The 24446-nt window shown below is 42.2% G+C and overlaps 1 protein-coding gene across 3 annotated transcripts in view; it reads right to left on the bottom strand.

Moving 5' to 3' along the window:
• The window catches only part of rhobtb4 (Rho related BTB domain containing 4), a 116047-nt gene that overhangs the window by 53038 nt on the left and 38563 nt on the right, over positions 1-24446 (bottom strand). The window lies entirely within an intron of this gene.

The raw sequence follows: 24446 nt of genomic DNA, 5'->3' as shown, positions 1-24446 counted from the left end.
ATATATATATATATATATATATATATATATATATATATATATATATATATATATATATAGGGACGGCGTGGCGCAGTGGGATAGTGGTCGTGCCACTATCCCACTGCGCTATCCCACCTAGTACGAACCTCGTCACGTCCGTTGTGTCCTGAGCAAGACACTTCACCCTTGCTCCGGATGGGTGCTGATTAGCGCCTTGCATGGCAGCTCTCTCCATCAGTGTGTGAATGTGTGTGTGAATGGGTAAATGTGGAAGTAGTGTCAAAGCGCTTTGAGTACCTCGAAGGTAGAAAAGCGCTATACAACCTATTTATAATTAATTTATACATACATACATACATATTTTTGGCCCAAAATGTGTTTCTTATTGGCCCTTGACATGTTCTGAAAATTAAATAAATTAATTATTAATTAGGTGTATAATAATGATAAAACAATTAACAATCTCTTAACAATCCAATAACATAAAAGCTGAGTTAACCAGTTTGCTTTTTGTTTTTTTCAAATAGCTTAGCACAGTGGTTCTCAAATGGGGGTACGCGTACCTCTGGGGGTGTCAGGTTTGCCACTGACAGTTTGTTTGTGTTTTAGTTTGTCCTCTGTGTGTTTAGTATTTCCTGTCCTTAGTTCCTGCCAGCAATCTTTAATTTTGGTTCAGCTTCCTGTTTGTCTACTTGAGTGCTTTGTTTCCCCTCAGATGCGGCTGACCACACCTGGTGTCATTCAGCCCCCTCCTATTTGTACCTGCTTTGTCTTCCAGTCAGTGCTGGATTATTGATTTTCGATGTCACTTCTTGTCACTCTTGTTGTGTCGTGTTGTATCTTTGCAGCGTAGCGGTAAGCTATATTTAGTTAGATGTTTGTAGCTTACTGTTTTTTGTTCCCTGCTTCAAGTTTATTTTCATATTACATGTACGACTTTTGTTTCCTGCTTGATACCTGCTAGCTTCCACGCTAAGCCTTTTTGTTTGTTATCCGCCCACGTGCGCGCTTTTTGTTTGTACCCTTTTGGTTTGTTTTTGTCTTAGTGTTTAATTAAATCATGTTTTCCTGTTCAATGCCTGCCTCCATCTCTGCATTATGGGGTTCGTCACCAACTAACTTTGACAGGGAGTACTTGAAGGTATGCCAAGGGGTACGTGAGAATTTTTTTAAATATTCTAAAAATAGCAACAATTCAAAAATCCTTTATAAATATATTTAATGAATAATACTTCAACAAAATATGAATGTAAGTTCATAAACTGTGAAAAGAAATGCAACAATACAATATTCAGTGTTGACAGTTAAATTTTTTGTGGACATGTTCCATAAATATTGATGTTAAAAATTTACTTTTTTTGTGAAGAAAATTTTATAATTAAGTTCATGAATCCAGATGGATCTCTATTACAATCCCCAAAGAGGGCACTTTAAGTTGATTATTACTTATATGTGTAGAACTCTTTATTTATAATTAAAACATTTGTTTATTTTTCAAAATGTTTTATTTATTTTTAGATCTTTTTTTCCAAGTAGTTCAAGAAAGACCACTACAAATGAGCAATATTTTGCACTGTTATACAATTTAATGAATCAGAAACTGATGACATAGTGCTGTATTTTACTTCTTTATCTATTTTTTTCAACCAAAAATGCTTTGCTCTGATTAGGAGGTACTTGAATTAGAAACATTTTCACAGGGGGTACATCACTGAAAAAGGGTTGAGAACCACTGGCTTAGCATAACTGGTTGATTTTAACATCTTTAAAGTACAAAATGTGTCAAAGTGACCTCTACGCATACCTTCGTTTTTAAGTACAGCCCTCGATTAAAAAAAAAAAGTGTACACAAAATCATCGTAGACCCTTTTTAAAGAGATTGGTACCAAAATCCGGTTCCACAACTGCGCAGGTGCGGGGAAAAAAAAACGCTATCGCTGCTGTATTTCAGTGCTAAATGAATGCAGAAGTCTCAGCCTAAGTTATATTGTACAAGTAAGGTCTTGTAAGTAATGTGGTGTCCGGGCAGAAGTCTGATGTATGATGCTCTTTTTAAATTTTATTGCCGACTTTAACATGCCAAAACAGCGGACCTCATAGAACCATTAGCGCTGCAACAACACAGCACTTTTCTATAATTCATCAATGATGGTTAAGGAGGGCCAGGCTGCATTCAAGAACACCTGGAATTATGAGCATCTAACATGACAACTCAAGTGAATTATTTTTGCACATTCGCTATGTCTTGTAATGTTGCAAAACTTATAACAATTTGTTGTAGATTTAATTTCATATGTTTGAATGTAGTTATCATTTAATGAATGTAATTAAAATATTCAGATCAGCAGTCTTTTCAACTTGTAACAACATTTCCATTAAAAAAACAACTTTAAAAAAAAAAAAGAACAATTTACACCTTTAAGCACTGCTACTGTTTTTAAGGTACTGTTTTGATACTAGCAATAATATCAATTAACATGCAAACGATACCCATACCTATTTATAGGACATCCATTTTCTACCGCTTATTCCCTTTTGGGGTCGCGGGGGGCGCTGGCGCCTACCTCAGCTACAATCGGGCGGAAGGCGGGGTACACCCTGGACAAGTCGCCACTTCATCGCAGGGCCAACACAGATAGACAGACAACATTCACACTCACATTCACACACTAGGGCCAATTTAGTGTTGCCAATCAACCTATCCCCAGGTGCATGTCTTTGGAAGTGGGAGGAAGCCGGAGTACCAGGAGGGAACCCACGCATTCACGGGGAGAACATGCAAACTCCACACAGAGAGATCCCGAGCCTCGATTTGAACCCAGGACTGCAGGAACTTCGTATTGTAAGGCAGACGCACTAACCCCTCTGCCACCGTGAAGCCTATTTATAGGACATATTTTGAGAAAACAAAACCAATTTATAAACATAGCAATATAGGGCTCCTGGTGGAAAAATATTGGACACCCCTGTATTAAGTTAACTTCAATTAGTAGCTTGAGTAGGAGTAAGTTATTTTAGACATGTTAAAAAACAAAACAAAACAAAAACAATAAAAAGAAAAATATTCATAAAATATATATATAGAAATAAATACTTGCTCATAAAAAATGCAAACACTACATAATGATTAGGGTTTTCACATCCAAATATGGGCTTCACGGTGGCAGAGGGGTTAGTGCGTCTGCCTCACAATACGAAGGTCCTGCAGTCCTGGGTTCAAATCCAGGCTCGGGATCTTTCTGTGTGGAGTTTGCATGTTCTCTCCGTGAATGCGTGGGTTTCCTCCGGGTACTCCGACTTCCTCCCACTTCCAAAGACATGCACCTGGGGATTGGTTGATTGGCAACACCAAAATTGGCCCTAGTGTGTGAATGTGAGTGTGAATGTTGTCTGTCTATCTGTGTTGGCCCTGCGATGAGGTGGCGACTTGTCCAGGGTGTACCCCGCCTTCCGCCCGATTGTAGCTGAGATAGGCGCCAGTGCCCCCCGCGACCCCAAAAGGGAATAAGCGGTAGAAAATGGATGGATGGATGGACATCCAAATATGAGTGGAAAGAAGTAAAACTTAAGCTTTTATTTATAAATTACCTTACTTTTCTTTCTTGCCATTACTATATCCATCCATCCATCCATTTCCTACCGCTTATTCCCTTTCGGGGTCGCGGGGGGCGCTGGCGCCTATCTCAGCTACAACCGGATTAGAATATTAATTTGCTAGTCTAATTTTAATATATTATTAATAATCTTTATCTCACTTGTAAATAAATGTGTCAGCACAAACACAAATACGTATACACATGTACAGTATAGGCACACACATGTACAAGTACTTAGTGACGGTACCAACAACAAATAAGTTATTAATATTAAAACAATAAAAACACAAATTAAAATAAAATAAAATATATTGAAATAATCATCATCGTAAACACGATAATAATGGTGATGAATACATAACAAAATAATAAAGATAATAATAATATTAACATCCTGTGGTTAATAGAAACCATCATTTTTGAAGGTAAAAATCATGTAATTTGTACTTCTTTTTAAACTGAACCATGGTTGGATATTTGTTAAAACTGCATTCAGACAACGTGGGTCACCCCTCCAATGGGCTCACCACCCATAGCAGGGGCCGTAGAGGTCGGGTGCAATGGGAGCTGGGCGGCAGCCGAAGGCAGGGCACTTGGCGGTCCGATCCTCGGCTACAGAAGCTAGCTCTTGGGACGTTGAACGTCACCTCACTGGGGGGGGAAAGAGCCTGAGCTAGTGCGCGAAGTAGAGAAGTTCCGGCTGGATATAGTCGGACTCAATTCGACGCACAGCAAGGGCTCTGGAACCACTTCTCTCGAGAAGGACTGGACCCTCTTCCACTTTGGCGTTGCTGACAGTGAGAGGCGACGGGCTGGGGTGGCAATTCTGGTTGCCCCCCGGCTTAAAGCCTGCACGTTGGAGTTCAACCCAGTGGACGAAAGGGTAGCCTCCCTCCGCCTTCAGGTGGGGGGACGGGTCCTGACTGTTGTTTGTGCCTACGCACCAAACGGCAGTTCAGAGTACCCACCCTTTTTGGGTACACTCGAGGGAGTACTGGAAAGTGCTCCCCCGGGCGATTCCCTTGTCCTACTGGGGGACTTCAACGCTCATGTTGGCAACGACAGTGAAACCTGGAGAGGCGCGATTGAGAAGAATGGCCGCCCGGATCTGAACCAGAGTGGTGTTTTGTTATTGGACGTTTGTGCTCGTCACAATTTGTCCATTACAAACACCATGTTCAAACATAAGGGTGTCCATATGTGCACTTGGCACCAGGACACCTTAGGGCGCAGTTCCGTGATCGACTTTGTAGCTATGTCACCGGATTTGCGGCCTTATGTTTTGGACACTCGAGTGAAGAGAGGGGCGGAGCTTTCTACCGATCACCACCTGGTGGTGAGTTGGCTGCGATGGTGGGGCAGGATGCCGGACCGACCTGGCAGGCCCAAACGCATTGTGAGGGTCTGCTGGGAACGTCTGGCAGAGTCTCCTGTCAGAGAAAGTTTCAATTCCCACCTCCGGAAGAACTTCAAACATGTCACGAGGGAGGTGCAGGACATTGAGTCCGAGTGGACCATGTTCCGCACCTCTATTGTCGAAGCGGCTGATCGGAGCTGTGGCCGCAAGGTAGTTGGTGCCTGTCGGGGCGGCAATCCTAAAACCCCTTGGTGGACACCAGCGGTGAGGGATGCCGTCAAGCTGAAGAAGGAGTCCTATCGGGTCCTTTTGGCTCATAGGACTCCGGAGGCAGTGGACAGGTACCGACAGGCCAAGCAGTGTGCGGCTTCAGCGGTCGCTGAGGCAAAAACTCGGACATTGGAGGAGTTCGGGGAAGCCATGGAAAACGACTTCCGGACGGCTTCGAAGCGATTCTGGACCACCGTCCGCCGCCTCAGGAAGGGGAAGCAGTGCACTATCAACACCGTGTATGGTGCGGATGGTGTTCTGCTGACCTCAACTGCAGATGTTGTGGATAGGTGGAAGGAATACTTCGAAGACCTCCTCAATCCCACCAACACGTCTTCCTATGAGGAATCAGTGCCTGGGGAATCTTTGGTGGACTCTCCTATTTCTGGGGCTGAGGTCGCTGAGGTAGTTAAAAAGCTCCTCGGTGGCAAGGCCCCGGGGGTGGACGAGATCCGCCCGGAGTTCTTGGTTGACAAGACTCTGCAGCATCGCGTGGACATCGGGGGCGGTACGTCTGGATTGGCAGACCGGGGTGGTGGTTCCTCTCTTTAAGAAGGGGGACCGGAGGGTGTGTTCCAACTATCGTGGGATCATACTCCTCAGCCTTCCCGGTAAGGTTTATTCAGGTGTACTGTAGAGGAGGCTACGCCGGATAGTCGAACCTCGGATTCAGGAGGAACAGTGTGGTTTTCGTCCTGGTCGTGGAACTGTGGACCAGCTCTATACTCTCGGCAGGGTTCTTGAGGGTGCATGGGAGTTTGCCCAACCAGTTTACATGTGCTTTGTGGACTTGGAGAAGGCATTCGACCGTGTCCCTCGGGAAGTCCTGTGGGGAGTGCTCAGAGTGTATGGGGTATCGGACTGTGTTATTGTGGCGGTCCGCTTCCTGTACGATCAGTGCCAGAGCTTGGTCCGCATTGCCGGCAGTAAGTCGAACACATTTCCAGTGAGGGTTGGACTCCGCCAAGGCTGTCCTTTGTCACCGATTCTGTTCATAACTTTTATGGACAGAATTTCTAGGCGCAGTCAAGGCGTTGAGGGGTTCCGGTTTGGTGACCGCAGGATTAGGTCTCTGCTTTTTGCAGATGATGTGGTCCTGATGGCTTCATCTGACCGGGATCTTCAGCTCTCACTGGATCGGTTTGCAGCCGAGTGTGAAGCGACCGGAATGAGAATCAGCACCTCCAAGTCCGAGTCCATGGTTCTCGCCCGGAAAAGGGTGGAGTGCCATCTCCGGGTTGGGGAGGAGCCCCTGCCCCAAGTGGAGGAGTTCAAGTACCTTGGAGTCTTGTTCACGAGTGGGGGAAGAGTGGATCGTGAGATCGACAGGCGGATCGGTGCGGCGTCTTCAGTAATGCGGACGTTGTACCGATCCGTTGTGGTGAAGAAGGAGCTGAGCCGGAAGGCAAAGCTCTCAATTTACCGGTCGATCTACGTTCCCATCCTCACCTATGGTCATGAGCTTTGGGTCTTGACCGAAAAGATAAGATCACGGGTACAAGCGGCCGAAATGAGTTTCCTCCGCCGTGTGGCGGGGCTCTCCCTTAGAGATAGGGTGAGAAGCTCTGCCATCCGGGAGGAACTCAAAGTAAAGCCGCTGCTCCTCCACATCGAGAGGAGCCAGATGAGGTGGTTCGGGCATCTGGTCAGGATGCCACCCGAACGCCTCCCTAGGGAGGTGTTTAGGGCACGTCCAACCGGTAGGAGGCCATGGGGAAGACCCAGGACACGTTGGGAAGACTATGTCTCTCGGCTGGCCTGGGAACGCCTCGGGATCCCCCGGGAAGAGCTAGACGAAGTGGCTGGGGAAAGGGAAGTCTGGGTTTCCCTGCTTAGGCTGTTGCCCCCGCGACCCGACCTCGGATAAGCGGAAGAAGATGGATGGATGGATGGATGCATTCAGACTATTCCATAGTTTATAGAAATATATATTGTGTTTTACAGAAACAAATGCTTCTTTGTGTTGTGCATATATTCCGTATTTTTACATTAAATTTACTTCAGTTAGGTCGAAGGTATAACCTGATATAAAGGGGAACTACATTTATTTTGAGGAGTTTTGCCTATCGTTCATAATCATTATGAAAGACATAATGACAGATGTAATTTTTTAAATGCATTTTAATTCGTAAATACATGTAACAGAAAGTCTGCTTGCGGTCAATGGGAGGTCTTCTATTCTGCTCATAAAATCCACTAAAAAACATCCAAAAAGCACCAACAATACTTCATTTACATTTTGTGACTTAAATATTAACCAAGTATGAGTGATATTGCCTATGTTGACATAATCGACTGATCAATTGAATTTAAACCGAGAAAAAAATGGCGAGAACGCCACAAAAATACGCCTGGTTTCAACCTACTGTTAGCATTTTGAGTCATTCTTCGTCTAACTGGGAATATATGAACATCCTAGCAGTCGACATCCTAACGACAGCAGACCTTGTACAGTAAGTGACATTTTATTATGTGTGTTGGTTCTCATAAAGTCTGCAGTGAGCAGTAATCAGAAATCTTGTTAAAAAAAAGCAAACATTGTGATGTGTTCGTAAATTAATGCGCTGTGTATGCTTAAAACGATCAAAACACAAATATTAAATGTTATGTGACCAGCGACCCCAAAGGGAATAAGCGGTAGAAAATGGATGGATGGATGTTACTACATTACAAATATACTTACATCACGTATATAAAACCTGAATGGTGACGTTCGGATGTTTTTTAAGACCTTTACAGGCTCCATTGTAAGCAGACTTTTGATTGCATTCATTTACTATTTAAAATCGGTCGTCATGTCTTGCTTTATAATTGTGAACGACCCTCTTTAAGTGAGCAGTAAACAGTCTGGGGTAAAGTTGTCTCGATACAAATATTTTGGTACCAGTACCAAAATGTATTTTGATACTTTTCTAAATAAAGTGGACCACAAACAAATGCATTTTTATGCTTTATTTTAACAAAAAATCTTAGGGTACATTAAATATATGTATCTTATTGCAGTCGAAGAACAATTTTGTCCTTAAATAAAATAGTGAACATACAAGACAACTTGTCTTTTAGTGGTAAGTAAACAAACAAAGGCTCCTAAGTAGTCTGCTGACATATGCAGTAAAATATTGTGTCACTTATCATTCTATTATATTGGCAAAAATATAAAGGACAAGCTGTAAAAATGGATAATCTACTTGTTCATTTAAAGTTTAAAAGTTAAAGTACCAATGATTGTCACACACACATGAGGTGTGGCAAAATTATTCTCTGCATTTGACCCATCACCCTTGATCACCCCCTGGGAGGTGAGGGGAGCGGTGAGCAGCAGCAGCATCCACGCCTAGGACTTAACCCCCAATTCCAGCCCTTGATGCTGAGTGGTAATGGATCCCATTTTTTTACAGTCTTTGGTATGACTCAGCCGGGGTTTGAACTCACAACTTAACGATCTCAAGGCATGCACTCTAACCACTAGGCCAGTGGTTCTCAAATGGGGGTAAGCGTACCCCTGGGGTACTTGAAGGTATACCAAGGGGTACGTGAGATTTAAAAAAAATATTCTAAAATAACAATTCAAAAATCTTTTATAAATATATTTATTGAATAACACTTCAACAAAATATGAATGTAAGTCCATTAACTGTGAAAAGAAATGCAACAATGCAATATTCAGTGTTGACAGCTAGATTTTTTGTGGACATGTTCCATAAATATTGATGTTCAAAATTTATTTTTTTTGTGAAGAAATGTTCCGCCCGATTGTAGCTGAGATAGGCGCCAGCGCACCCCGGGACCCCAAAAAAGGAATAAGCGGCAGAAAATGGATGGATGGATGGATGGATGGATGGATGAATGGATGGATGTTTAGAATTGAGTTCATGAATCTAGATGGATCTCTATTACAATCCCCAAAGAGGGCACTTTAAGTTGATGTGACCAGCGACATCATTCATTCACACCTGGTGGTGGTAAGGTACATCAGTAGCCACAGCTGCCCTGGGGTAGACTGACGGAAGCGTGGCTGCCATTTTGCGCCTACGGCCCCTCCGACCGCCACCTATCATTCATTCATCATTCATTCACCAGTGTGAGCGGCACCGGGGGCAAAAGGTGAAGTGTACTGCCCAAGGACACAACGGCGTCGATTTGGATGTCAATAGGTGGGAAGCGAACCTGCAACCCTCAGGTTTCTGGCCCGGCCGCTCTACCCACTACGCCACTTAAAATGATGACAGAGGTCTGTAATTTTCATCATAGGTACACTTCAACTGTGAGAGACATAATGTGAAAAAAAATCCAGGAATTCACATTGTAGGAATTTTAAAGAATTTATTTGTAAAATATGGTGGAAAATAAGTATTTGCTCAACCAATCAAGGCTCTCACTGATGGAAGGAGGTTTAGGCTCAAAATCTCACGATACATGGCCCCATTCATTCTTTCCTTAACAAGGATCAATCGTCCTGTCCCCTTAGCAGAAAAACAGCCCCAAAGTATGATGTTTCCACCCCCATGCTTCACAGTAGGTATGGTGTTCTTGGGATGCAACTAGGTATTCTTCTTCCTCCAAACACGACGAGTTGAGTTTATACCAAAAAGTTCTATTTTGGTTTCATCTGACCACATGACATTCTCCCAATCCTCTGCTGTATCATCCATGTATTCATTTTGGTATAGAATGGGGCCATGTATCGTGAGCCCCAGATCAAGGGAGATTATCAGTGGATAATTGCTCCCACAGTTGATTTTTTCACACCAAACTGCTTGCCTATTCTAGATTCACTTTTCCCAGTCTGGTGCAGGTCTACAATTCGTTTCCTGGTGTCCTTTGACAGCTCTTTCCTTTCTTGGCCATAGTGGAGTTTGGAGTCTGACTGTTTGAGGCTGTGGACAGGTGTCTTTTATACAGATAACAAGTGCCATTAATAGAGGTAACAAGTAGAGGACAGAAACATTTCTTAAAGAAGAAGTTACAGGTCTGTGAGAGCCAGAGATCTTCCTTGTTTGAAGTGACCAACTACCTATTTTCCACCATAATTTACAAATAATTCTTTAAAATTCCTACAAAGTTAATTCCTGGATTTTTTTTGTACATTCTGTCTCCCACAGTTGAAGTGTACCTATGATGACAATTACAGACCTCTGTCATCATTTTAAGTGGGAGAACTTGCACAATCGGCGGCTGACTAAATACTTTTTTGCCCCACTGTAGGTACTCTGTGATTGTGCGCTGCCGAATATGCTCCTCTGCTCGTAAAACCAGCAATGTCACAACGACGCGCCTTAATGCCTATGAAAAAAAAAATGGTGGTATTTTTTAACCGTAGTATAGTACTGTTTTTGATTCATTAGCACCGCGATACTATACCAGTACCAAACAACCCTAGTCTGGGATTATAAAAAATATCCTTAAAATATGCTCTGAAAAAACATTCTTTTGAATGATTTTGCCACACTTTGAAAATCCCTTACGTTGTTGTACATACAGTTCACCTGAAGAGGGACTGGAAAAAAAACCCAAATAAATCAGTTCAAAAAGTCAGATAATGGTCATATGATATTAACTTTACAAACATGCAGTGTTCAAACCAAAGCCAGCAAAGAAATCAAACGCCCACAGTGGAAAAAACACCACTACTTTTTGCGCTTGTATTTCCCCATCTGGAGGAATTAATACCTGGAATTTTCAGCTGTTTTAAAAATATTGCCGCATTGCCTGAAAAGCTTTTTTTGAAAGTTTAAATCTACGTTGGTATATGTAAATTTGCTCGGGCGTGCTTCGGCCTTGATGTAGCTGTCACTCAGTCATAGTAGACATGGAATTTTTTTTTTTGCATGTAACTGACTGAGCAGGTACTCCTCATGGGACCTGTTGCCAGTGGAAGCCTCAAGAGAGACATCTACTGGCAGAGGTTGGTACTGATCTCTGACAACAAAGGACACCGTGTCCAAGGCCAGAGCTTCTCTTTCTGTCACAAAGTGGGCTGAGAAATCTTATTCTTGCTTCGAGTGGGCTAAAAGCCAAGAGTACATATTTGACCTCTGGCAATATCCCTTTCTGCTTGGGACATTTCCTCTAACATACTGCAAAAGTCTTGGGACAGACAGTTTAATTCAGGGGTGCCAAACTCATTTTATATCGGGGGACCACATGGAGAAAAATCTACTCCCAAGTGGGCCGGACTGGTAAAATCACGGCACGATTACTTAAAAAAAAATAAAGACATATTCAGATTGTTTTTTGTGTTTAAAAATAGAACAAGCACGTTCTGAAAATGTACAAATCATAATGTTTTTTTGTTTTTTTTTACACTTATATGTTGCGGTTAATGGTATTGCACCTTTATTTGTCGTTGTTTATACTTTCTAAATAAATGATGTGATAATGTTCATCAGTCAACTCATTTGTGTTGATTTTTAATCCATCAAGATAAAAAATATAAAAATAAATTTTCAGGATGTTATTTATGTAGTTTTCCGATTTTCCTTGACTGGCGCACTAACATCATGTGGTTTATCTGTTTTTACATTTGTAACATTATCTACAAAGATACATCCATCCATCCATCCATCCATCCATCATCTTCCGCTTATCCGAGGTCGGGTCGCGGGGGCAACAGCCTAAGCAGGGAAACCCAGACTTCCCTCTCCCCAGCCACTTCGTCTAGCTCTTCCCGGGGGATCCCGAGGCGTTCCCAGGCCAGCCGGGAGACATAGTCTTCCCAACGTGTCCTGGGTCTTCCCCGTGGCCTCCTACCGGTTGGACGTGCCCTAAACACCTCCCTAGGGAGGCGTTCGGGTGGCATCCTGACCAGATGCCCGAACCACCTCATCTGGCTCCTCTCGATGTGAAGGAGCAGCGGCTTTACTTTGAGTTCCTCCCGGATGGCAGAGCTTCTCACCCTATCTCTAAGGGAGAGCCCCGCCACACGGCGGAGGAAACTCATTTCGGCCGCTTGTACCCGTGATCTTATCCTTTCGGTCATGACCCAAAGCTCATGACCATAGGTGAGGATGGGAACGTAGATCGACCGGTAAATTGAGAGCTTTACCTTCCGGCTCAGCTCCTTCTTCACCACAACGGACCGGTACAACGTCCGCATTACTGAAGACGCCGCACCGATCCGCCTGTCGATCTCACGATCCACTCTTCCCTCACTCGTGAACAAGACTCCTAGGTACTTGAACTCCTCCACTTGGGGCAGGGTCTCCTCCCCAACCCGGAGATGGCACTCCACCCTTTTCCGGGCGAGAACCATGGACTCGGACTTGGAGGTGCTGATTCTCATTCCGGTCGCTTCACACTCGGCTGCGAAACGACCCAGCGAGAGCTGAAGATCCCGGTCAGATGAAGCCATCAGGACCACATCATCTGCAAAAAGCAGAGACCTAATCCTGCGGTTACCAAACCGGAACCCCTCAAGGCCTTGACTGCGCCTAGAAATTCTGTCCATAAAAGTTATGAACAGAATCGGTGACAAAGGACAGCCTTGGCGGAGTCCAACCCTCACTGGAAATGTGTTCGACTTACTGCCGGCAATGCGGACCAAGCTCTGGCACTGATCGTACAGGGAGCGGACCGCCACAATAAGACAGTCCGATACCCCATACTCTCTGAGCACTCCCCACAGGACTTCCCGAGGGACACGGTCGAATGCCTTCTCCAAGTCCACAAAGCACATGTAGACTGGTTGGGCAAACTCCCATGCACCCTCAAGAACCCTGCCGAGAGTATAGAGCTGGTCCACAGTTCCACGACCAGGACGAAAACCACACTGTTCCTCCTGAATCCGAGGTTCGACTATCCGACGTAGCCTCCTCTCCAGTACACCTGAATAAACCTTACCGGGAAGGCTGAGGAGTGTGATCCCACGATAGTTGGAACACACCCTCCGGTCCCCCTTCTTAAAGAGAGGAACCACCACCCCGGTCTGCCAATCCAGAGGTACCGCCCCCGATGTCCACGCGATGCTGCAAAGTCTTGTCAACCAAGACAGCCCCACAGCATCCAGAGCCTTAAGGAAATCCGGGCGGATCTCGTCCACCCCTGGGGCCTTGCCACCGAGGAGCTTTTTAACTACCTCAGCGACCTCAGCCCCAGAAATAGGAGAGACCACCACAGATTCCCCAGATACAAAGATACAAAGAATTGCAATTGCGACATCTAGTGGACACATTTAGAACAGCAGTTTCTTTCATTCAAAAATGTCCGCTCATTTTTACACTTGGCAGACTCATCCCGCGGGCCTGATAAAAACCCATGAGTGTTTTTCAAATATTTCTTATTATTATTATTATTTTGGCACTGTTCTGACGCTTAGCTTTATAATTAGTGTATATTAGACTTAGCCGATGTTTCAAATGCAAGTTTCAACATTGATCCAGGAGTGGTGCTCAAAAAAATAGATTCACATTCTAAAAAGGTATTATAAAAAATGTATACTAAAAACAAATAAAGAAATATATATATATTTTTTTTTAAAATATATATATATTTTTTTATCGAGTCTTGAAAATTATGAATCGATTAAGAATTTGAATCAAAAATAATTATGATTCAGATGTGGGCAGCACAGTGGCACAGGGGTTAGTGCAAATGACCTTGGTTTAATCCTGGGCTCGGGATCTTTCTGTGTGGAGTTTGCATGTTTGCATGATCTCCCCATAACTGCGCCCAAATGCAGCTGAGATAGGCTCCAGCAACCACCGCGACCCCAAAAAGGGACAAGGGGTAGAAAATGGATGGATTGACTCGGATGGCAATCTAATTTATAAGGCGCACTGCCAGTCTCTTTTCATAAGCGCTGTGTATTATGTTCTATATCAGGGGTGTCAAACAAATTTTAAATCAGGGGCCACATGGAGTAAAATCTACTCCCAAGTAGGCCGGACTGGTAAAATTATGCCACAATTACTTAAAAATAAAGACAATTTGAGATTATTTTCTTCGTTTAAACATTGAACAAGCACATTCTGAAATTGTACAAATCATATTTTTTTTTTACAATTACTTGTTGCAGTTAATAGTATATATACCCCATACTCGCTGAGCACTCCCCACAGGACTTCCCGAGGGACACGGTCGAATGCCTTCTCCAAGTCCACAAAGCACATGTAGACTGGTTGGGCAAACTCCCATTCACCCTCAAAGACCCTGCCAACAGTATAGAGCTGGTCCACAGTTCCATGACCAGAACGAAAACCACACTGTTCCTCCTGAATCTGAGGTTCGACTATCCGGTGTAGCCTCCTCTCCAGTACACCTGAATAAACCTTACCGGGAAGGCTGAAGAGTGTGATCCCCCTTTTTAAAGAGAGGGACCACCACCCCGGTCTGCCAATCCAGAGGTACCGCCCCCGATCTGCACGCGATGCTGCAGAGTCTTGTCAACCAAGACAGCCCCACAGCATTCAGAGCCTAAAGGAACTCCGGGCGGATCTCATCCACCCCCGGGGCCTTCTTTATCACTTTTTTTCCAACCAAAAATGCTTTGCTCTGATTAGGGTGTACTTAGTATATATACTTTGTCGTTATTTAAATTTTCTGAATAAATTATGTAATAATGTTCATTAGTCAACTCATTGGTGTTAATTTTCAATCTATCAAGATTAAAAAAATATATCAAAATCAAATTTTAGGATGTTACTCCTGTAGCTTGATCATTTTCCTCGACTGGGGAGAGGGAAATCTGGGCTTCCCTGCTTAGGCTGCTGCCCCCGCGACCCGAACTCGGATAAGCGGAAGACGATGGATGGATGGATGATGTGCTAACACCATGTGATTTATTTTGTACATATGTAGCATCATCTACAAAGATACAAATACTTGCTGTTGCGACATCTAGTGGACACATTTAGAGCAGAAGTTTCTTTCATTCAAAAATGTCAGGTTGATTTTTATATTTAGCAAACTCATCTCGCGGCCGGATACATTTTTGAATCATTGCTTAATCGTTTTAAATTATTTTTGACCTGTTGTGGTATTACTGCTGTTGTTCTGTTGTATTGTCTTGTTGTAATTATTAATGTAACGTTGTTTGTGCCACCCTCTTTGTCAGGTCGCTTTTGAAAAAGAGATTTTAATCTCAGCGAGTCTTTACCTGGTTAAATAAAGAAAGGACATTGAATAAAACCTGTTTGTGGGCCTGATCCGGCCCTCGGGTCGTTCGTTGGACACCTCTGCTCTATATTCTCAATTAAACATTAAAGTCTTGGTGTTGCTTGCTTACGGGTACGTGCTCGTATCATTTATTGAACAGGCGTCAACTTGCAGTCCACACGTATTTCTTATGTGCGACTGCCATCTGCTGGTCACACTTACCATGATGACATGTAACAAACAAAATTGCTTCGAGGTCAGTAAGCACAACCAGAATTAGTACATAGGTGCACCGGATTTCAAGGCGCATTGTTGATTATTGAGAAAATGAAAGGATTTTAAGTGCGCCTTATAGTCTGAAAAATAGAAAAAAGTTTCAACATTATTAAAAAATGTTTTTTAGAAATTTTCCTTGGGGTTAATAAAGTATTGTGATTACTTCATGGTTATCGCAAGTGGTACTAAAAAGTGCATAAGTGTTGTTGTTTTTGACCAGCCTGAGAAAACAGTGCTCCCTGACCCGCCTGGCATTGGCAGAAAGAAGCAGCATGAAAGATGGTCTGGAATGGCACAGAATAAAGTAGGAGTTCAACAGCCCTGGCACTGAGAAATGTGGAGAGTCGACCCCTTTGTTTCGGGGAGGAACACTTGTGTGAGAGAACTTTCAAGCAGCACAGCCTGATGGGACGTCTGGCCTTTTCAATCACGGCACTACCCACAAAAGTGGAATGTGCGACTTTCTTTCTGGCTCTTTTAGTCACTGTGTGGGAAGTTTTTTCTCCAATGCCCTTTAGTCTTTGGCAGGACAACTTTCACCAGGCTTGTCCTTTACACGGAGTAAATATGTAAACGACATAATCACTGCTCGGACACCATCTAGAAAACAGCAACCAAGGGTCGTTCTTCTGCACTAATGTCACCCAGACACGGCAAGTTGTTCATTATCTTACCTATTATTGTAACCGGGGAACAAACACGACAGAACAAACCACAATGCTTGGAAACGTTATTATGCATGCTAATAACCTATGTTTTGCTTTTTCAGCACATTTTGCAGATGTACACCTAATAGTTATATATTTTGTTACCTGATATTATCTGGCTCGCGTTCTGACTGTTAGCATGCTACCGTTGGCTCAATTTTTTTTTTTAACAATTTTGTAGGCACACTCCTTAGACTTATATTTTGGTACTTGACATTAGAATGCTGACATTTAATGCTAGCTAACTTTTGTCGCTCATTTTGCAGTCACACACCTAAGAGTTATACATTTTGTTTCCTGACATTATCATTATCTAAACGTAGCTAATAACTCTCAAATATTTTAGTATGTTATTGTTATTTATATTATTGTAATATTGGATTAATAATTACTTTGGCCAATCCATCAAAACAATGCCATTTGCTTGTTAGGGCTCTTTTACAATACACTTAAATCGTTTTTATTTTCCAAGTCTCACATTGAACGAGAAAAAGACATTTCAGTATAAAAATTGCGTGTGACTGCTGATATGATATACTAACAGTAATTTTGCTAGCCAGATAGCGTCGTGTAACAAAATATGACTTACCTGCAAAATGAGCGACAAAAGTCAGCATTCTAACGTCAAACACCAAAATATATGACTCTGGGGTGTATGCCTACAAAATCATTAAAAAAAAATCTGGCTTTTCGATTCAAACATGTTAATATGGTAATGGTAGCATGCTAATAGTCAGGACGCAAGCCATATAATGTCAGGTAACAAATATACAACTCTTAGATGTTTACCTGCAAAATGAGCAACAAAAGTTAGCTAGCATGAAACGTCAGTATTCTAACATCGAGTACCAAAATATAAGACTCTGAGGTGTATTCCTACAAAATTGTTAAAAAAAAAAAAAAATTGAGCATTTTGATTTAAACATGCCCAGCAGCATGCTAACAGTCGGAACGCGAGCCAGATAATGTCAGGTAACAAAATATATAACTCTTAGGTGTACCTCTGCAAAATCCGCTGAAAAAGCAAAACATAGAATGTTAGCATGCGAACATGCTAAAGTTAATGTTATTAAGCCAAAGTTAACATGCTAACAGTTAGCATGCGTCAAGTCAAAGAATATATGAATTTGTAGTACCTGCAAAATTATCTGAAAATCTAGCATAGTGATGTTAGCCTGTTAACATGCCTACGATAGTTAGCATACAACAAGTACCAAAATATTTGACTCTGAGGTCTATACCTGTAAAATGAGCTACAAAAGCTAGCATGGAATGTTAGCATGCATTAATGACTAAGGGGTGAGTATTTATATATGTATATATATATATATATATATATATATATATATATATATATATATACATATATATTATGATTCATAATTGACTTTTATTCACACGAGTAAACGCATTATAATTATTTATACACGCACGCACGCACGCACGGACGCACGCACGCACGCACGCACGCACGCACACACACACACACACACACACACACACACACACACACACACACACACACACACACACACATTTTTGTAGATATATGTATACCTGTTAATTTGTTCAAAGAGCTAGTGATTGCATGCTAACAGTTAGCTTGCATCATGTTCTAAAATATACGATCTGAGGTAAAAACCTGGAAAAAGAGCTCAGAAATCCATTCACTCATCCATTTTCTACCGCTTGTCCCTTTTGGGGTCGCGGGGGGTGCTGGAGCCTATCTCAGCTGCATTCGGGCGGAAGGCGGGGTACCCCCTGGACACGTCGCCACCTCAACGCAGAGCTCAGAAATCTAGTGTGGTAATTTTAGCATGCTAATATGTTAGCATTAGCATGCTAGCAACTGATCAACTTTACCAAGCTGCAGTTTGACTTTGACTTGGGAAAAATATAGAATATTTGGAATTCCTGGAAAGGTGGGAATTTTTGTAAAATAAAAAAAGAATGGCAACACATGTGTGATGAATGAGTTGAACATTTTAAAAGGGGCACGGTTTTAATCGGACAAAGGTAGGAGAAAGCGGACAAAAAAATAGGCCTGTTGCCATTTCTAATACAAATTTGTGTATATTCCCAACTTATATCTGTCAGTAGACTCGCTATGGAAGCGCTAAAAACTACTGGCACAACAAATATGAGCCACGTAAATAAGAAAACGGTTCATCCTGAAGAGATAGTCAGAAAGCGACTTAAAGATGGTCTGTAAAACATAATCTATGCAACATTTTGACCAAAGAACCACCATCACATGTTATGTAGACCCGTGGAATTTTAAAATGTACAACAAAAAAATCAAGCGCTTTACAATGCAGTGCGCCTTATGTTCCGATATATATGGGCTGGCAGATCACTGTCCTAACAATATTATGTACAGTATGTAACACTCCACTCTTTTCATCCCGTTTCCTGGCCACACCGCCACTGATCCCGCGTCCAACTACAGAGGTCCTAAAGCTGTCCAAACAGCCAGCTTCTCACACTGCACGTGTCCACAGAGAGTTTGCCTCCAACCCACAACATCGCCAGCACTATCCTACATGTACACACTCCCCGCACACACTCAACAAGGAAGAGAAAAGACAACATGTACAAGTGTACTTGTGTGCGCTGACACAAGTAGGTCAGAGCTGCAGTGGGTCTTGGAAAACAGTTCCAGCACGATGGAAGTGATAACAGTATCAAGGATTGAATTCTACCTTCAGCTCCGACACACACATTCCTGTATTTGTTGCCTTCTTGAGACATCCGAAAAATTGCCTCTCTCTTTAGGACCACCCTTTCTAGCTATAAGGATTTGTGTTTACAACATTAATAATATATAAATATTATGCAAATATAAAAAAGATACGTTTTTAGTTCATAGTTTTCTTTTGGTTTGTAATTTGTTTTTAATCTTCCTTATTTACTTTAAGTTATTACAGTATGTCTCTATATACAGATTTATTTTTGGTCAAAGGGGGCGCATTTCAATTTGTTACACACACTTGTTATTAGATATGTTGGCCACAAGGGGGCGCATTTCAACTTCTTACACACACTTGTTATTTCATATGTTGACCAGAGGGGGGGCACTTTTAAAACCAACACACAGTCGATTTGAAAAAAACAAAACTCCTTTTTGGGACCACCCTAATTTTGATAGATTTCACCACCAGGGGTGCAAATTAGACATTCTCTATTAAAAGCAATGGTTTTCCGTATTGGGATCATGATTTCGGTCTTAACTTGTTCATCGGTCCTCATAGGGAGGTACTTTTTGTTGATGGCTCAAGAAGGACAGAAATACAAGAACACACACACACACACACACACGCGCACACGCACACGCACACATACACACAGTTATTGTGGCCAAATTGCTCAATCTTTGTTTTATCTGACATCACGTGGACAAAGATAAGACCTTCTGGAGGAAAATTATGCGTTCAGATGAAACATAAATGGAGCGGTTTGGCCACAACACCCAGCAATATGTTTGGAGGAGAAAAGTTGAGGTCTTTAATCACAAGAACACCATTCCTACCATCAAGCATGGTGGTGGTAGTATTATGCCCTGGGCCTATTTTGCTGCCAATGGAACTGGTGCTTTACAAAGAGTCAATGGTAGAATGAAAAAGGAGGATTCCCTCCAAATTCTTCAGGACAACCTAAAATCATCAGCCCGGAGGTTGGGTCTTGGGCGCAGTTGGGTGTTCCAACAGGACAATGACCCCAAACACACTTTAAAAGTGGTAAAGGAATGGCTATATCGGGTTAAAATCAAGGTTTTAGAAGGGCCTCCACAAAGTCATGACTTTGACTGGACAATGCTGAAGAAACAAGTCAATGTAAGAAAACCAACACATTTAGCTGAACTGCACCAATTTTGTCAAGAGGAGTGGACAAAAATTCATCCAGAAACTTGCCAGAAGCTTGTGGATGGCTACCAAAAGCGCCTTATTGCAGTGAAACTTGCCAAGGGACATGTAACCAAATATTAACATTGCTGTATGTATACTTTTGACCCAGCAGATTTGCTCACATTTTCAGTAGACCCATAAAACAATTCATAAAAGAACTAAACTTCATGAATGTTTTTTGTGACCAACAAGTATGTGCTCCAATCACTTCATCACAAAAAAAAAAAAATAAGAGTTGTAAAAATTATTGGAAACTCAAGACAGCCATGACATTATGTTCTTTACAAGTGTATGTAAACATTTGACCAAGACTGCACTTTTCCTTGTTGATGTCTCAAGAAGGGTGGAAACACACACACGCATGCGCACACACACACACACACACACAATGCAAAGTCGTCCATGTTGTTGATCGTAACTACAGAATGAACTCATTTGCTTTTTCGTTCAGCAGGAGTTTGACTCACATTTTTATTGTGCAAACAATGCAGGAATTTCAATGCCTTCCTGAGTGAATCATTCGCGGGTCAAAGGTCAAGGGTAGGAATGGAACGTCTGAAGGGCAACACGGAGCCATCCCGTGGGAAACTATTCCTAAAAGAGCTGAAGGAAAATCGCTGACAAACGCACAACTGTTGCAATGTCTTGCTTTCCTTTGAAATCTTCCTCAGTCTCTTAAATGCACGACATCGGAGAGGTGGACGTCAGATCCGCCACGCTGGCGTGAAACTAAGTGTTTTGTAACAGTCGGCCTATTTGGCAGCTGGTGATGAGTGTGAATTTAAGTATAAAAAAAAAGACACACTGGAGGCGTGATAAGTCCTGAGAGAAAGTAGATACAGTATTGTTAATTTGTTGTCTTATCTGTTCATTGTCCTATCCACTATCTGAAGAGAAACTGTGTGTGCGTGCGTGTGCGTGCGTGTGCGTGTGTGTGTGTTGCCAGCTGTTGTTTCCTCATTACACCCTAATGAAGACATATCACTGTGTTATTCATGCCAAACAAAAAGTAAAATCCTCGAACTTAGTGTGTGTTAGAGACCTACGGAATGTGATAGGATTCAATGCGTGTTTCCTGCTTGATAACATTTTCTCCACAGCAGGCCCTTTCCTGTACGTCTAAGTTAGAACACAAGCGCTTCCAGAGAAAACAGAAAATTTTTTTTTTTAAGACTGTTATGAGCATCAGCAGTCGCAACTGCAGACTGAACTGAATTCAACATAGTAGTGCTGCCTATGAATCGGATCTACTAAGATCCGGAATAACAAGTGGTAAATAGCGTGTGCAAACTATGAGATTGGGATCTGCTAAGACTGTGTGGGCAATTAATAACAAGTGCAAAAGTTGTTTGTGAGTAAACATTGAAGAGTTGTACTGCCTCGTTTGATGTTGCTGTTGTTTAAGTGAGGTCATTGAGGTGAAAAATCAATAGTGCTGACATTGGATTGGTGAAACAGACTCATATCTAACAGGCTGAATTAATTCACTTTTGCATTGGTCCTGTGATGAGGTCGCGACTTGTCCAGAGTGTACCGCACGGTCTGTCCGATTGTAGCTGAGATAGGCACCAGCACCCCCCACAACCCCAAAGGGAATCAGCGGTAGAAAATGGATTGATGTATGGTTCTCAAACCTTTTTCACCAAGTAACCATCTCAGAAAAAACGTGGCCCTCTGAGTACCCCCATAATGACCAACTTTAAAATACAGTGGCGTAATAGGCCTACATATTAATTAAAAACAAGGCAGAGGTTTTATTTAACAAGTAGATGTAATATTTGTGCCACTGTATCCATCATGTGATGGTAAACGGTGCGTCGTGGTTGTGGTGAGTTTAAGGATGCAGATGAACAAAGTTGGAGGGTGAGGTAAACAGGTATTTGTTAGAAATGAACAAAAAGCAAGAGCAGCGGGGAAGTGCTCTGATTGGACAGGCTTTGACAAAAATGAAACAAAATGCAAAACCCCTTTGGGAAATGTTGAGCAGATGGCATCCACACATACGAGTGTACTTGCATTAAGCATCAAACAGGATCGGCTATGGCCACCAGTGAATAGGGAATCGATAACACATCATCCAAAAACAATGTCCCGACAAAGAATGGCGGCTCACACTCAACTTAAATAGAACTGATTGCAAACAAAAAGCAGGTGCGCAGCTCACTGCTCAGAGAAAGATGTGTGAAGCGGTCACGAAAAAAACACCAACACAACAGGAAGTGCCGCCAAAAGAAGAGCGCAGGACAGGAACCAACACCAAACACAGGAGAACGGCAACAAAAAGGCACGGCTGGTTATCATTACACACAGTTTGAACAGTAACACTGTGTTTGATTACGCAATTAAGCGATTCTTTGTTGTACCACTAGATGGAGACACGAACCACAGTTTGAAAATCAATGCAATAGACTACAAATAAATATGATGATACAAATTAATGCAGCAATCGCAATGACATTTAATGTGACAAAGCGTAAAATGCATTCTTTCCCTTACAAAAACACCCAAGAAAAAGTAAAACGTACGTTGCAATAAAACTACTCTGACAAGTTCAATTGATCTAAAAATGCATGGAGCATGTGCTGTTGTTTTAAAGCAGGGGTGTCAAACTGATTTTCATTGACGGCCACATCGCAGTTATGGCTGCCATCAGAGGGCCACTTGTAACAGTGAATAATGTATGAATTTGCCTCTGGATTGCATTATTAGTTATATACATTGTTGTAAGTAGACTGTTTAAATTTTACTGTAAAATATAGTGTTTTTTTCATTTTTTACAACATTTTACGATAAATATGAATACAGTACCACTGTTTTATTTTTTACGGAAAAAGCTGACAGCTTAGTTGCCGGAATTGTACTGATAAATTGACATTGGTGTCAGGCTTGTTATTGACAGTTTGGTTATGTTTTAATTTTTCCTCTGTGTTTGTGTTTTATTTCCTGTCAGCGTTCTTGTTTTTGTTCAGTTTCCTGCTTGTTTCCCAGAGCGGTGTTTCCCCTCACCTGCGGCTGATTAGCAGTCTGGCCACACCTGGTGTTAATCAGCCGGCTGCTCTTTATACCTGCCTCGCCATCCAGTCAGTGCTGGAGGGCCAGTGAGTAATGTATGCAGTTAGCTGTTTCCTGTATCCAGTTTGCCTGTTTCCTGGTTCCTGATTCTTGATTCCTGTTTTCCTGCATTTTATTTTTGACGTTAAAAGTCATGTTTTTCATCATCAAGCCTGCCATCTTTGGATCTTAGGGTTCGTCACCAACACTTCCTAAAAACTGTTTTTTACAACATTATATTGTTTAAGCCCTACTGAAATGAGATGTTCTTATTTAAACGGGGATAGCAGGTCCATTCTATGTGTCATACTTGATCATTTCGCGATATTGCCATATTTTTGCTGAAAGGATTTAGTAGAGAACATCGACAATAAAGTTCGCAACTTTTGGTCGCTAATAAAAAAGCCTTGCCTTTACCGGAAGTAGCAGACGATGTGTGCGTGACGTCACGGGTTGTAGGGCTCCTTACATCCTCACATTGTTTATAATCATAGCCTCCAGCAGCAAGAGCTATTCGGACCGGGAAAGCGACAATTTCCCCATTAATTTGAGCGAAGATGAAAGATTTGTCGATGAGGAAATTTAGAGTGAAGGACTAGAAAAAAAAAAAAAAGGAAAAAAAAGGCGATTGCAGTGGGTGCGATTCAGATGTTATTAGACACATTTACTCGGGATAAATCTGGAAAATTCCTTATCTTTCTATTGTGTTGCTAGTGTTTTAGTGAGATTAAATAGTACCTAAAAGTCGGAGGGGTGTGGCCGCGAGTGTCTCTGAGGGAAGTCACGCAGCTGCAGGAGGACGCTGGCTCCGCGGATGTCTCCGGTAAGAGCAGACTTATTACCACAATTTTCTCACCGAAAACTGCCGGTTGACATGTGATCGGGATACATGTTCGCTTGACCGCTCTGTTCCATAGTAAAGCTTCAACACCGGCTGTTTGTGTGGCTAAAGGCTAAAAGCTTCCCACCTCCATCTTTCTACTTTGACTTCTCCATTATTAATTGAACAAATTGCAAAAGATTCAGCAACACAGATGTCCAGAATACTGTGTAATTATGCAATTAAAGCAGACTACTTATAGCTTGGATCGGGCTGGAAAATAATGTCTGCTACAACCCGAGACGTCAAACGCACGCGTCATCATACGAGTCATCATACCGCGACGTTTTCAACACGACACTTTGCAGGAAATTTAAAATTGCAATTTAG

Source organism: Nerophis ophidion, linkage group LG07, assembly GCF_033978795.1.
Source record: "Nerophis ophidion isolate RoL-2023_Sa linkage group LG07, RoL_Noph_v1.0, whole genome shotgun sequence".
NCBI classification, from domain to species: Eukaryota; Metazoa; Chordata; class Actinopteri; order Syngnathiformes; family Syngnathidae; genus Nerophis; species Nerophis ophidion.
The sequence above is the reverse complement of the archived record's forward strand: the minus strand, read 5'-3'. Positions and strand labels throughout refer to the sequence as shown.